Consider the following 15,464-nt stretch of genomic DNA (forward strand, 5'->3'; position numbering starts at 1 on the left):
GAGTGTGCCAGGCCTGTAAATCAAATGCTACAAGTGGGCTTGCAGCACTGGTTATGCCACCCACATGAGTAGGCCTGTAAACATGTCTCAGACCTGAGACTGTAGTGTCTGTGTGCGCAGTTTTAAACTGACATGTTGAGCCAGGCCCTAATCTTCCCTTTTCTGACATGCAAGGCACCCCTAAGGGAAGCCCAAGGTATCCCCATGGGCAGGGTGCAGTGTATGTGAAATGCTGGACATGCACTAGTGAGTGTTACATGTCCTGATAGTGAAATACTGTGTATTTCATTTTTCACTATTTAAAGGCTATCTGTCCCATAGGTTAACTTGGGAGCTGCCTTGTAACATATTGCAAGTGTAACTTTCAATTAGGACAAGATAGAGAAATGGAGTTTAGGCTCTCTGAACTCAGAATTTAATAACACACCTTTTAGTAACTGTGCTTTTAAAAATGCCTCTTTTAGAAGTGGGCATTTTCTTGCTTTACCATTATGTGTGCCTTTGGGATGATTATGCACTAGGTGGGAGTGGCTCTCACAATTGCCGGTATATATAATATTGCTATCCTTTGGTCTATGGTGCTCAGGGAAGGGGTAATCACCCAAAACCCCACAGTTCAGATCCAAGGATCTGTACAACAATCCATATCAAACCCTGGCACACATACAGTGTTCTAAGTAATCACTTACAGCGTATCGCTACCTGCCAGAATACGCCGCCTAAAAACAGACACACGGACACAACACTGATCGGTGTGTGTTGGATATATTGAGGACAGAAGCAATCACTCCTCTTTGGAATTTTCCCAGCCGCACTAAGGCTGGTACGGTATTATAACCAGCCAGAAGGCTCATAACATGATCCGGTATACATACAGCCCTGAGGAAGTCGCGGGTCTCTTGCCCCGATCGACGAAACACGTGTTGGCTGGAGCTACAACAAGAGAACATTAAATTCATCTATATACGACATGATTGTTTCTTTGCTATAAGTGATTTCTTAGAACACTCTTTGTATGTGTGCCAGGGCTTGATATGGATTAAGTGTGCCTTTTTCTGTTTGGATTGACCTGTTTGGCTGTGCATTAACTCTAGACAGTCACAAGGGGGGTTGAGGTGTGCCCTGCCCTGCCTGGGTGACTCATCGCTAGGCTGAATGGACCTGGTCTGCACTTAGAGTGGTGAGAGGAGTTTTCACTTGCACCTGAATAGGCTGTGTCTCCTTTGCTAATGCTGTCTCCACCCCCTGTGGTCAAGCTGGACCAGGGAGGACAGACCTAGTTTGTTCTGAGCTCAGAGACTCCGAAGTAAAGAGAAAAATGAGAAAATGGGGTGTAAGTTTGAGTCCTAAAACCCCAGAACTTTAGATTACTTCTGGAAAACAAGAGAACCCTGCCAAGAAGAAGAGCAGAAGAGCTGTGTGAGGAGTTCTGCCCTCTCTGTTGTGTGAGGGATGGGTTGGCCTTCAGTTGCTTCTTCTGTCTGTGGTAGAGGAAAAGGATTGACTCCTTTTGCCCTGCTGTGGTATCCTGCTTGAGAATGTCTCCAAGGGCTTGTGTGAGTGTGCCTCCTCTTTGAAGTCTCAGGGAAATAAAAGACTTTCGAGAAAGATCCTTGTGGGAACCAAAGGAAACTCTGCTGGAGTAAAAGCTGATGTGGCCAGGAGCTGTGAGTCCCAGCGCCGTGTTCTGCCTGTTTTGAAAAATCAGCGTGTGATGAGCGCTCTCAGAGTTCAAACCCCACTGAGCCCAAGCAGGTGCAGGGAAGCTCCTCGATCTGAGTGTGCCATTTCCAGCAACAGCGCCTGTGTAGTGCTCAGGGCGGGGTTGGCGTGTTTACACTGCAGGAAGAGCAGCATACCTGCAAATGGGACCCGTGTTCCCTCCCAGCAAGATGCACCAGAGTGCCAAATGGCCCCACTGGAGCATTGCAGCCCAGATCTCTGAAGGAGTCCCAAGCTGTGTCACGTGGTCAGAGGTCAGGATTGGACCTTGCGTGTTACACTCACCCTGCTGTGCCCTCTTCCCAGTGTCAAACAACAGCATTGCAGTGAGCGCACACTTTCCCGAGACCATGGGAGCCCAAAGGAGTCCAGCCACATCTTCAACTTGAAGCCGGATTGCATCACTACATGCCACACTGCGGTGTTTTTTCTGAAAGGAAGGTACTATGCCTACAGGGTCCGTGTGGCATTGGCTGCAAGCCGCAGCGACATAGAGGGAAGCTGGGAGAGGTGTAACGGAATAATGACACAGTGCCCCTAACCATAAGAACAACATTCTAATATCATACAGGGAATCCTGTGCAAAAGCCAAATGAATCCCAATAGGGCATGCAGGAGTGCCTGTGGTCGAGGAGTTCAGCGGAAATTATCATACAAGGGTTGTAGGAGTGCAGAGAAGCTGCATCCTGCAGGTTCACAGTGATACCTGGTCATTTACGTATTCTCGTCCAAACCTAACGGCTGCATTCTTTATGTCCTGCTAGTATGATTTAGATCGTTTTTACCTTGCAATTAGAAGATAACACCTATCAGTCCCGGAGCTGCATAATGTGTACAGTGAGGGTGTAAGATGTGTTTATGACACGGGCAACCTAAAAGGAATCACTGGAATGTTTTAACAGTGGTGATTATGACCATTGCCTAGTTGACAAAGTGATTGTGATTTATGTGATTGTGGTGTAGGTGTTTATATGCAATATCAGAGATATTTTTATATAACCTAGCGTGGAGTCTCTTTTGTGGTGAGTGTAGTGTTTTGCTGGTGTGTGTGTTGTGCAAACGCTTTGCACAGTGCCTCTGGAATAAGCCTGACTGCTCTGCAAAGTGACCAAGGAGGTGAGAAGGGGTGATTTTGGATGTGTAACTCCCTTACCCTGAGAAGAGTGGTGGGCACTGCCTGGCTTAGGTGCATACCCTAGCCAACCAGAAATCCAATTTCTAACAGGGGCTAAAAGAATGAACTGCAGGATGTTTACATTAGTCTGGCCACTAAAGAGAAAATCAAGCAAGCACTTCGCTGGTAAAAGTAGGGGCGCATCATCAAGTTTCCCTTGCTGGGGGCCTCGCTCTGGATAGGCAAAAGTGATCTAACGAGTATGACTCCCAATTTTGCCCCCATCTCTACTGACAATCAAAGGATTGATGCTCACCAAGTGTAGAATTGCATAATTTGTCACCAGAAATTCCTAATTTTTAAGAATGTGCTACGGAATTCTGTGTAAGACGTATATGGACACAGAGCCACCTGGAAACAGATTTCCTGGAATTTAACAGGCAGGGTGTACCCTTTGTTTCTGCCAGTCAGCCAATGGAATGTGTTGGTGTGAACAAAGAAGAGAGAGAACAGATAAGCGAATACTAAAATCGTGAAACCTGCCTCCTTTTCCCTGATATTGTGTCTAGGATTAAAAAAAGCATTTTTGATGCAAAAAGATGGACCGGCTTAACCCCCCCCCCCTTTCTCCTCCTAGCGCAGGAGAAGATAGATCATATTTGTGTGCCCCTGAGAACCTTTTTCACACAGCACTTATATCGGACCAGAAACATTTCCGCATTGGGTTTCTGGATGCAAGATGCCATCTTGCTAATTTGACATTAGGGCCATGGTTCCCTGATCAGTATTCCTTCCGGCTTCCCCTGCCATATTTATGAGGACCATCTAGCTGATTTGCAATGTTCAGAAGATTTAATGGGAGCACTTATGACTCAACGGAGTGTCCTTGAGAATGCTGCAAAACTAAGGGCACGCGTGATAGATAGTCCTTCAAACTCCCTGCTATTTTTGGCCAAGTTCAGTCTCATCTGCAACTCCAATGATTCTTTAATGTATTCTGCATGCATTATTGTAATATGTCATTCGTGGTATTTTTTTCCAAAAAGCGCAAGTCAAAAATAAATGACACCATTTTCACTAGTTGGAAAGAGGTGAGAGGCATCGGTGGGGGGCTCATAGCCGGTGATTCTCACTGTTGACCCCAGTGTGTTTCCTGCAGTTACTGGTTTCAACACTGGCGGGTCCGCCCCATGGGTCATCTTTCCAAGGGCAGCAAGAAAGTACCATTAAACTGGATAATTGTAACATTTCAGCTTGATTTCTGTATCCCACGATAAGGAAAGAACGCATGGATGGGTGGTCGTTTCATCATTTGTTGCCCAAACTATGCAGGTCCACTCCCCATAAGCTCTCACTGACCGACAGCCTTTAAGCACCGTGTGCTGGTTAAATATTATTTAAAATCAAATAATTTTTCAGTGTTTTATCCTACTCTAGAAGGTCACCGAAGGTAGGTGCCTGGCATAGAGCCTGGGCTCCGTCCTCCTTTGTTTACTGCCCCCTTTTTTCTGTTACACTAATAGGGAATGATAGGCTAATATCAGCTGTTAGTGTATATGAAAGGATTTTCATAGTGTGAACCTAGACAAAAAGAGTGCAATGGGAGTGCACTGAAAATGCAGCCCGTTGTGAGAGTCTAGCTGTCTGAGGGTATGAATCTTTGCATTGGCTTGTGCATGTGCATAGGAGGGCCTGCATCAGGTATAACAGAAGATTGGGAAGTCAGAACCCTGGCATCAGAGGCCTGTGGTGCCCTGAGGGCACCCTAATTTATGACATGCTGAAGCAACACACGTAGAGGCAGTCACATACACTTTGGGGCTTATTTACAAGCCCCTTGCACCACCCGTACGTCACTTTTCCCATGTTAAAAATGATGCAAAAGTGGCGCAAGGGCTTGTAAATAAGCCCCTTTGCGCTCAACTCTGTAGTGCGGGTGGAAGGCACCTAACCTCACCCTATCTCATCACATGGGTTGATTGGGGTCATTGAACCTCACTGTCTAACCCCACATCACCCCAGCTACCCACCTTGTGATGAGATGGGAGAGGGTAAGGCTAAAAAGCAGGAGACAGGCATGCCGCAAGAATCTGAACGCTTGATCCTGCATAGTGCATTAACATTCACATGTCTTCACATGTTGCATATAATGTGTGGCCTCAAGCTTTTAGTAACCTGCTTCAGTCCTACTCTGCCAGTTTCCTTCTTAGTTTCCAGTTTCTATAGTTTCCTCTAACGACGCCAATAGCCTCCTCCACCCTTACCATACACATACCCTTTACACACATACCTTTACAGCATAATTCGTTGTAAAGGCATGCATGGTAAAGGCTATGCATGGTAACGGTGCACACCCTTACCACACATATACCTTTGCCATATATGCCTTAATGACGTAATTCGTTGTAAAGTCATGCGTGGTAAAGGCTATGTGTGGTAACAGTGAATGTATTGTAACACATGCGTTGTGAAGGATATGTATAGAAACAGCCACGTTATAACCCCTCTGGGTTCCTCACAAGCCTCCTCACCAGAGCTACTTTCTCAAGTACGGAGCTGAGCGCAAGCCTAGATACCGGTAATAAACACAGTTCTCAAATGTGTGTCTGTGCATGTAAGTGAAACCATGCCAGAGCTTGCTGGCTCCTGGAATATTGGTGATAAATAAAAAATGTTGTTTGCCATGGTGCCATTGCTGACCAAAATTCTTGCCCTGGTATGTTGGTTGTAATTCTTTGCATTATGGAATGACTCAAGGTAAATGTGTAGACATTCCTTGCATTTTGGGAGTTTCTGTGAGAGGATGGTGCCCTTACAGTCAAAATGTTGGCTCTAAAATGTTGGTGGTAATTTGTTTCAATTTGTGCGCATCCAAAGTAAGTTGGTGGCAGTTCATGGCATTTTGGGTGCGTCCATGGCAGGATGATATCGAAGTAGGATAAAATGCTTGCCCTGGTACCTTTGCAGTAATTCATAGCAGTTTGGGGCCACCAAATGCAAATTTGTGGTAATTCCTGTCATTTTTGGAGCTCACAAACAAAATGCTGGCCCTGGACTTTGGCAGTAATTTAAGGGCCATCCAAAATGAATTCGTGGATTTTCTAGGGTAGAAGGGCCTGCAACAAAACATTGAAGTTTTGCAAGCTCAGTTTACACTCCAAAATATTACTGGAGTATTTCACGAGTACACTTTCAAATCTTTTTCCCTATAGAAAATATCAGCCCTGGTTTTTCACATTAAGGATTCCCAAATGCCTAGTATTGGCCAATATTTTTAAAACAAAAACTGAAACTACAAGCTGCCTCGTCCAATGTGTCTAGCTCATCTAGTCCCGGTTTTGGCCTGTGGCATGCTAGCACTTTTTATTTATTTATTTATGTATCGGTCTATCTGTCTAATTCACAATTGTCTTCAGGGAGCTAGCACCCTGGGGGAATGTATGTGCTTTACATATCAAACAATAACTGCTACAGATAACAGACAATAGAACAAGGGCTGGACTTAACAATGAGCAAGTGATAGGTTCTAGTGATAGGTTCTAGTGATAGGTTCTAGTGATAGGTTCTAAGTACAAATCTTCGGACCCTAATTCCAGGAAAAAAGCTGGATGAGAGGACCAGAGATGGACGCTTAGGAATTATTTCAGGAAAAAGCGAGATAAATGTGTCTTTAGTTGTTTTCTGAAGGAACAGTGAGAGCACTGGGTCCTGGTACTTGGTGTCAGAGACTTCCCGGCTCCTGCAGTGACTCAGGTGAAGGAACGATTTTGAGCAAAAACTATTCTGAACCTTTGAAGTTCAATCTTTAGGACTTTCCGGGTTCATAGGTTCAATTCACCCCCTTTAGCATTGATTGAATTGGTAGGACCACAGAGTGTCAGAAGGTTAAGAACCTTTCCCCTTATTTTACAGTAAGGAGTTCCATTGTTCTTGAAGTCTCCTTTCTTACAAGCCTGGCAGAGTCTGGACCGCTCCTGTTCTCAGTCGGCAGAAGCTGCGATTCCATAGACTCCCCTCACAAACGAACACCTCAATGTTTAATGTCAGTCAAGTTTTCCAATTTCTGTGTCACTGAGTATCTCTTGCATTGTCTCAGGCAACACTGTTGCAGTCTGTCTCAATGAGTGTCTGGTCGAGGATCTGCTTCATCTTCTATCTGTGTACTCTGGAAACCTCAACTACAGAAAGAACAAAAAAGGTCATGGATGGAATGTTTGAATTAATCTCATGAGCTGCCAATTACGCATGCTGCATCCCAGTGCATTGTATTTGAGCTCATTGTGACATTCCATACAACGATCAGCCTTATGCAATCCAGCCTTGCTCGTCCTCAGGTAGAAAGCAGTGAAGCCCCAACTACCAGGCTAGTCCTCCCTGAGCAGAATACAAGCAGCCTCCGACCGGCTTCAGCCTTGTTGGGTCTCTTCAGTGAGCTACTACTTGAGTCCTATGGCAGAGTGATCATGTGTCTAACTCCTTGGCATGATTGTCTCTTTTAGGGCATCTCACTGAGGAATACCAAAGAGCGTAAAACTAAAAATAGCATATTAAAAGCAAAGCTACAGGTATAAGAATCAGAGTGTGTAACAAGTCATATTGTTAGCTAGATTGCAGCATTTTAAGAGCATACACATCATCTTTAGAGATGACTGCAGGGCCGGACTGGCCGTAGCGGGCACCGGGCGTTACCCCAGTGGGCCGCTACGGTGGGATCTGATTTTCGGCCCCTGGGGGCCGTTTTTGTTACGGGGCCGTTTTTGCAGCATAGCTTCAAATTGGCCACTGTAACAAAATCGGACGAAACCGGCCCTGTCAAACAGCTCGGTCGCTCCCAGGGGGGCCGGCCAAGCTCTTTGCTAGGGCCAGTTTTGGTACCCAGTCCCGCCCTGGTTGACTGGTATCGATGGAGCCGCGGGGAGGAGACTTTCGAGGGAGGCAGTATACTGGATCGTAGTGCAAATACAGGCATTTGTTTCCCTCGTTCTAAGGCTCATGGGGCATTGGCTCATCAGAGAACAAATTGCCTTTTAGGAATTCCCTTGGGTATTGTATATTGATTAAGACAAGTTGGTCTTTTATTCACGTAGTATTGACTACCTATACATATACCACTTTTATAACAATTTGACATTTTCAAAACAGTTATGTGAGAGCAGAAGGGATCGGAAACCTGTCCTGAAGAAGAAGCAGCACGCTTCGAAACATGTTGATGCACACAGGAGGCATTGCACATTGAAGCAACATACCTTCGACTCAGCTTTTTAATAATACCGACTCAACGGAATATTACATTTTTCTAATCCACTAGAGCTAGGTATTTTTTAACTCACTTTTCACTCACCCCTGACCCTTTTCACTCACTCATTCCTACACCACACATAGTTTGTGACATCAGTGCTCCCGTGTATCATAGCACGCCCCGGCCCGCAGCAGGGCAGAAAGACCCCTATGATGAAGCATGACACCAAGGGCCCTTTTGGTGTGTGAGGGTTATTTAAGAAACACTATGGGCCCGATTCACAGAACGAATTTAAGACAAAATCCTAAACTTACTACTTTTGATATTCACAGAAAGCATTTAGTAGTAGTAAAGTTAGGATTTTTTCTTAAGTCTGTCTTAAGTCTGTCCTAAGTTTGTCTTAAGTCTGTCTTAAGTCAAATTTAGGACAAAATCCTAACTTTACTACTACTAAATGCCTTTTGTGAATACCAAAAGTAGTAGGACAGACTTAAGACAGACTTAAGACAAACTTAAGACAGACTTAAGACAAACTTAGGACAGACTTAAGACAGACTTAAGACAGACTTAAGACAAACTTAAGACAGACTTAAGACAGACTTAAGACAGACATAAGACAAAATCCTAACTTTACTACTACTAAATGCCTTCTGTGAATACCAAAAGTAGTAAGTTTAGGATTTTGTCTTAAGTTAGTTCTGTGAATCGGGCCCTATGTGCTTGCCACCATTGTAGGTAATGCACATGACCTTTAAGTCGTGAATTCTCTTTTTGAACCTCCTGAGGGTGGATCCTATTGTTTATGAATGACTGAGGAGAAAGCCATGCAGCCTCACAATATTTACAATAGCTCGAGTTTATAAAAGATAGATCATTTATGAGTGTGGGATCTCACTTTATTTGACCAGCAAAGTTTATGTGCATTCAAGTTATATGAATTATCACTATACCTTTTAGGTCTCGCATAGCATTGCAGCGCAACGCGCTGCTCGCTCTGCGAGACCTCTTGTGATCAAGGAGACTCGAAGCCCCGCCCATCATTTTCATTGGGTCGCGTCAGCATTTATGCTAAATGCTGGCTTCCCATTGAAAATGATTCTTTTTGGCCACTGCCCTTCCTCCCTTTTGTCTGGCCCATCCGGACTGGCTCGTCTGCTTCACGGCTGTCGCAAAGCAATTTCTTATCTTTATGGGGCCATCTGTTTCTAATTAGCGTGGAGGAGGGCACTGTCCCAACCTCTGGAGGCAGTGCGCTCCTTCACACTAATTAAAAACAGATGGCCCCAAATCACAGAGGTGAAAGTTTTTCTTAGTTACTTGGATCAGAGTTCTGGCTGTTGTACTTTCCTATTGTTCTTCACTCCTTTATACAAATGACGTAAATTGCTATACGCCGTGCCATCATTGCTACATGTGTGGAAACCAATCTGCTGCAGACGGGCTCGCGCCCCTGGAGAGACCGACAATACATGCTACATTTTAGTGCTCGAGAGAGCATTGAGCAGAAAGACAGTAAGTAGATTATATGTCCTTGTTTAGGACTTGTGCCCTAGGCACAGCTGTCTGAAAAGGAATACGTTTCAGTGTCAGGCAGGTGTGCCTGAACCGCTAAGCCACCCCTTTTATAATTTTTGCCAATATGTTTTTGCATATGTTTGAAAAAATTAAATAACACATTCTTATCAGGGACCGACCTATTGGATTTTCTAAAGTTGTCGTTGTTGCCTTCAGCCACTCGAGCCCACGCCGAGTAACAAAAACCCGCAGGCCTGCACCAGGTCAAAGGTTTCGGAGAAGAAGGGGAACGGTTTGCCCTGTTGCCGACAGATCTGGGCTTCTGAGAAAAGTCTCTTTCGCTTGGCAGCTCAAGTGTCAGGATGACGAAAAGCCTCGAGAAGCGGCACGCCCCTATCTGAAGGTGCGAGACGCCGATAGTGTCCGATACTGCGCTTTATCAGGTTACTCCACAGGACAGACACACTGCACGGAGAAACCAGGAGATGGAAGGAGCGAACAGCGTGGGAGGGGTCAGATTACTCATTGTGTGCTTCATACAGACCTGACACATGAGCAGCAAACCCCAAGGGGCCCGTCCGCAGAGTTGTACGTGCACAAGCAGCGCAATATTTGAGGGGCAATCAAACTCATTATTATTGTGCGCAGCACTTGCCCATGGTATAGACTCATACTGAAATTCAACCAGTACATCGGAATTTCCGACTGCACAAACGGGCTCTCATGAATGGGGCGGTTGTGGCTTCTCCAAGGGCACTCACCTGCAACAGTCGATGAACAGCCACAAATTCTTCATAAAAATAGGTGTTTTTAAATCCCGACTTAATCCTATGATGGATACAGCATGGAAACAGAGGCAACACAGCCAAAAGTGTCTTCCTTGTGGAGAGAAAATGTCGGGTGGGATTAATGCACTTCAGCATCATATGAACGGATGGGCATTTGCATGTAGCTAGTCGTTGTAAGGCAGGGTCATAAAAAACATGATTGGACCAAGCGCCGACATGATACCTAACCCCTTTTACATTTTCTACATCATACGATAGGTCTGGCAGTCCCATATTTCAGCAATAAAACTTTATGGGGTTCAAGCAGGCCTGATTGATAAGATTAGGTGCAAAAACACCCAATTGCAAATTCTGTTTGCGCAGGGTACATGCTTTATATTAGCACCAAATTTACAGATGAGAGGCTATAATAGGGAATAACATACGCTAACTATATTTGGGCATTCTATGTGTGCACCTGTGGCGTAGTGATGCTCCCGTGCCGTCAACTGCTGCGGGGAGTGGGGGCTGCTACTGGGCCCCACCCGGCCTGTGTGAATCTCTAAATACTTACAGGCACATGCATCAAAGGTTTTTGCTAGCGCAAACAGTGCGATTCGCAAAAATCGTCTGTTTTCATTCGCAAAATGGCCTTTTGCGATACATCAAAGTGTTGGGGAAGTGCAATTTTGGTAATCGCAATTTTTTTGCGATTTCCTAAATTACATTTAAGGAATCACAATTTGCGATTCCTTAAATGCAATGCAAGAACCACTTTTAAATAGCGATTTTGCTATCTGGGGCCGCAAATTACCGAGCAATTAAAATGGTCGGTAATTTGTAAAAACTTTGAAAAATGCACTAAAGTGCATTTTTCAAAGTTTCATGTTGCACACACACATGCCTTTGGGGCATGTGTGTGCGCAACATGGGTGCACATCACAATTTCAGGGGTGCAACAGGGTGTCCTTTTGACACCCTTGCACCCTTGAAATTGCATGCGCAATTTGCAAGTACCTATTGGTACTCGCAAATTCCGCATGCACTTCCCATTCATTCCTATCTGCCCTAGGGCCCATAGGAATGAATGGGGAGACATTCCTTAATTGCGACTCGCAATTTGCGAGTCGCAATTAAGGAATGTTTAGGAATCGCTATTTTTTTAGCAATTCCTACATGCATAGGCTTTTGGGAGTCCTTAATTGCAATTCTTTAATAATCGCAATTAAGGACTCGCAAAATCCTACCTTGATGCATGTGCCCTTTTGAGAGAAATCGAGTCTACAGCATTTGTCACAGGCTAGTTGTGACGTGTTGCAATAAAAGGTGTTGATGTTGTGCCCCAAACGGCTGAAACGTTAAAGGGGACTCAGGTTCGTATTTAAGGGTAGAGCAGCACGCAAAGAACTACAGGGTGGATCAGGAACTTACTGCTGCTACCTGTTTGCAACTTCTCACTACAGCCGAGAGCTGTCTAGAGGTCTTCTCATTTCTTCTCTCTTTCTTCTTTGGCTTGTGTCTGAATAGAAATAATCAGTAAAACTGCTTCATTCATTAGAATATCGGAGCAGTTGAGATGTTTTATTATACCCATTCAGTAGTCAAGTCTTAAAATAACTCAGGCCATGATATTCAAAACGTGAAAGGGGAAGGGTGAGGAAGATATGAAGGGTACCATTGTAGAAGAGGAGAAAATGCTGATTTCACTTGACAGTACAACAATGTGGCGACATGTTCAGTTAGTATGCGCTAGTTTATACACTTATGCAGAGCTCTGACAAAGAACCTTACAACTAGACCACTAGGTGCTAGTGTAAAACAGGGCCTCTATGAATAGCTCTGTCAAGGCACTTCAGTTCTGCCCAGTGGTCGACGTAGGGGAAAAAAGTAGAAGAACTGTGGGCGGAGAATCAGAGGGTGCGAATAACCCGAGGATTGGATCAGTGGGTGGAGTCAGAGGTGTGGCCGGAATGCGCAATACATCCAAATTTTTAGCATTCGTTTGGCAATTCACGGTCCAGTTACAGCTTATTATATTATTGAATCCACCCAATTGATACACCTGATTATTTAAGGTTTAATATGAGTGTTTGACATTAAAATACATTCACAAAGTAGGATCACTGAATGCCTCAAATACGCTTGGAAGTGGAATTACAAGCCATTTGTCTGAGAGCTATTGAGTTTCTGTGATCAGCACTTCTCCTCCCTTTTTCCACAAGAGCAGTTCAAACATTAATGGCAAAATATCCTAGTTTGCAAATGGGTTCTATATAATTATGGCTCTGCCATATTTGCCACATAATACAACACCTGCTGCATAATCTGACAATTTTAACTAATAAATTGTTTGTAGCTCAAACGGATGAAAAGATTCTAAAAATGTGACTTGTGCTGCTGCGAAGTGGACGGCCCTTTGTAAAGGTTGACTGATCACCTTTCTCACTGCTGCATTTGTATGATACACTGGTACTAATAAGGTAAAATCTCTCCATAGACTGTTAGCATGCATTTGTAAAAATGTCAAAATAATAAAGTATCAGAAAATATACTGCATTACGCTGCAGCATTTTTTTGCTGCATAATTTAGTCCTCTTTTGCTGCATGATTCCAGTAGCCCCAAAGCAGGCAGCACATGTTAAAAGTGCTTGGGCATGAAGTAGGAAGACTGTGAAGTTTGCGGACTTAGTTTGGTGTGCATGCAAATCCTGCGGGCCGATTGCTGGTGAGTTGCAGCTACTACTGCTGAAACAAGGCACATAGAGGAACCAATGAGTGAGGCGGACTGGCCTCAAGGGCTGGGCAGGATTTAGCGCTGGTGGCGCTCTGCGCAACGTTTGTTGGGTGCCCCCAATGATGATCTCTACCACAGATTTCCTCACTTCCACCCTTTAACAGTGCCCCTCAAGTCTGCATAACCACACACTCAGATGCATTTAATTTGATTCACAGTGCCACTGATACCAGTATAGGATGTCAGAGCACTTTGCAATACACACATTACACAGAGACAAATATACATGCGTAAATCCCTGTATAGGAAATGTTACATAAGACAAAGGACTACAAGGTGAGGAGTTACATGACAACCATGCTAGTAGGCAGTATAGTTTAATAGTGATTGGTCTGAAGAAACGCAAACTCAGAATTTAAAATGTAATGCCATGGTTGGGGGTTCTCTTTAATAATCAGAATTGATTTCTATCCAAATGAACACTTTTTGCAACATTAGGATAATCAAAGACTGGGGGAAAAACCACAACGCTCTAATTTATACCTTGCAGTTTGCATGCAGTTCTTAGATGACAGTTAATAGCTCACTGTTGTATGTTAGAATGTTGTCTTATAAACTGCAAGTAACAAAAGAATCCCTCTGACAAATGCAGTAACTCACTGACCCATTTACATTATGTGCACTTTGTGATCTGCATGGTACATGTTCTTTGCAGCAGGTACATTAACCGTCTGCGCTGCCGTTCCATGAGCTAAAATGTCTACTAGACAATTTTCCAATCTCTCTCTTGTAAGAACATTAATCACCGGAGTTATCATGAGATTGTTATTGTTGCCGAAACTTGCTGGTAGCCAAAAGGGAGGTAGCAAGCGCTTTTAAAACCACAATACACTTGCAAACACGATGCTCCAACCCAAAGTCAGCGCCTTGGACGGTCACACCAGTCGCACCGCTCTAGAGCCGCCCTTCTCAAGGGTCCTGTGAACTCAGTGACAGAGTCACTGTTGCTCTACGGTGTGCTTCTTCATATGCCTGCCCGAAAGACTAGAGGTGAATTTCTGTATGGGTTGTGGCAAACAGGCCTTCAAGGTTAACCCACACTTGCCACTGCTAGGGTCCACGTGCCGGTGGTAAGACACCAGGGCTTCTAAGGTCTTTTCCGGGCCTCCTAAAGTCTAGGAATGGGAATGTGCTCCTTCAGGAGAGTGGTCTGGGGTACTGGTCATGAAGGCTGAACAGATTCCCCAGTTCCAAATTCGGCAGCTCCGGCCATAATGCCACATCTTCTCCCCCACTGAACACAATACTTCCCCACTGACAGAAAATTGTGCTGCATTCAGCTGCAGCCCAATTGTGCCCCGCTAGAAACCCCTGGTTGTGACTCAATTCAAACTATGCACTAGACAAGAGCAATATGCTGCCTAAAAAATAAAAGTAACAACATTCTGGAAAAAGCAAACACTCATAGGGAATGCAAGATTAAGTAAAGCATGTGACATGTAAGCATGAACAACATAGTTACTATAACGCTTTTATACTCACTATTTAGAAACCAGTGAGTGCTTTTACCTGAAAAGTTAAGGACATGACTACAGGGCCGGAAGGGACCCGTTTCAATGCCCATTGCTTATATCCTTACAAAACCTAAGCACTATGGTTTAAAACTACCACACAGAGCTGTGGTACACATTTTGTTTTTCAATTCACCCATCAATCAGACATCGCAGCACCTCCAGGATTGGTGCACTTCCCCACCCAGGGAAAACAGTGCTTTTCAAAGTAAGACAAGAAAACGAAAGTAGCGCTTTGGCAAACTCTGTAAAGTAGCGCTAATGTGTTTGGGTGTGAATAAAATACATCTGGCCACTTTGCGACCACTCTGGCTTACTTTATTTCGTTATTTTTCACAATTTGAACCCTTTATTCCCAAGGCTGTACTTTGGAATAGAAAAGTGTCAGAAAAAGACATTTCCAGAAAAAGTGTTTTTCTTTTTTGGATCCATTTCACAGGGGAACAAATGAAGGAAAGGAGAAAAGAAAGGGTGAGAACCATTTCTTGAAATCATGGTTTTCAGTAAGTGAGGAGGAGCTAGACAGAAAGAGACGGAATAAGAGGAAGAAAGCGAGGGGGTGGGGCAGCTGCCAGTGGCAGAGCAGAAGTGGACACTGTCCTTGTCTCCTCTGGGCAGGAGGGAAAAGAGTCCTTTTCCTTCTCTGCCCACCCGCCCGTCCCCGAACGGCCACAAACGCGCAGCCTTATCTGTAGGCCTTGGATGCATGTTTAAAATAAACAAGCATTTGCAATGCAATAGGTCTCACATTTACGTGAGTTTAAGCTATTGGCATTGCAAATGACAATGCGTTTAAATGATG

Source organism: Triturus cristatus, chromosome 1_2 (assembly GCF_964204655.1).
Source record: "Triturus cristatus chromosome 1_2, aTriCri1.1, whole genome shotgun sequence".
Taxonomy (NCBI): domain Eukaryota; kingdom Metazoa; phylum Chordata; class Amphibia; order Caudata; family Salamandridae; genus Triturus; species Triturus cristatus.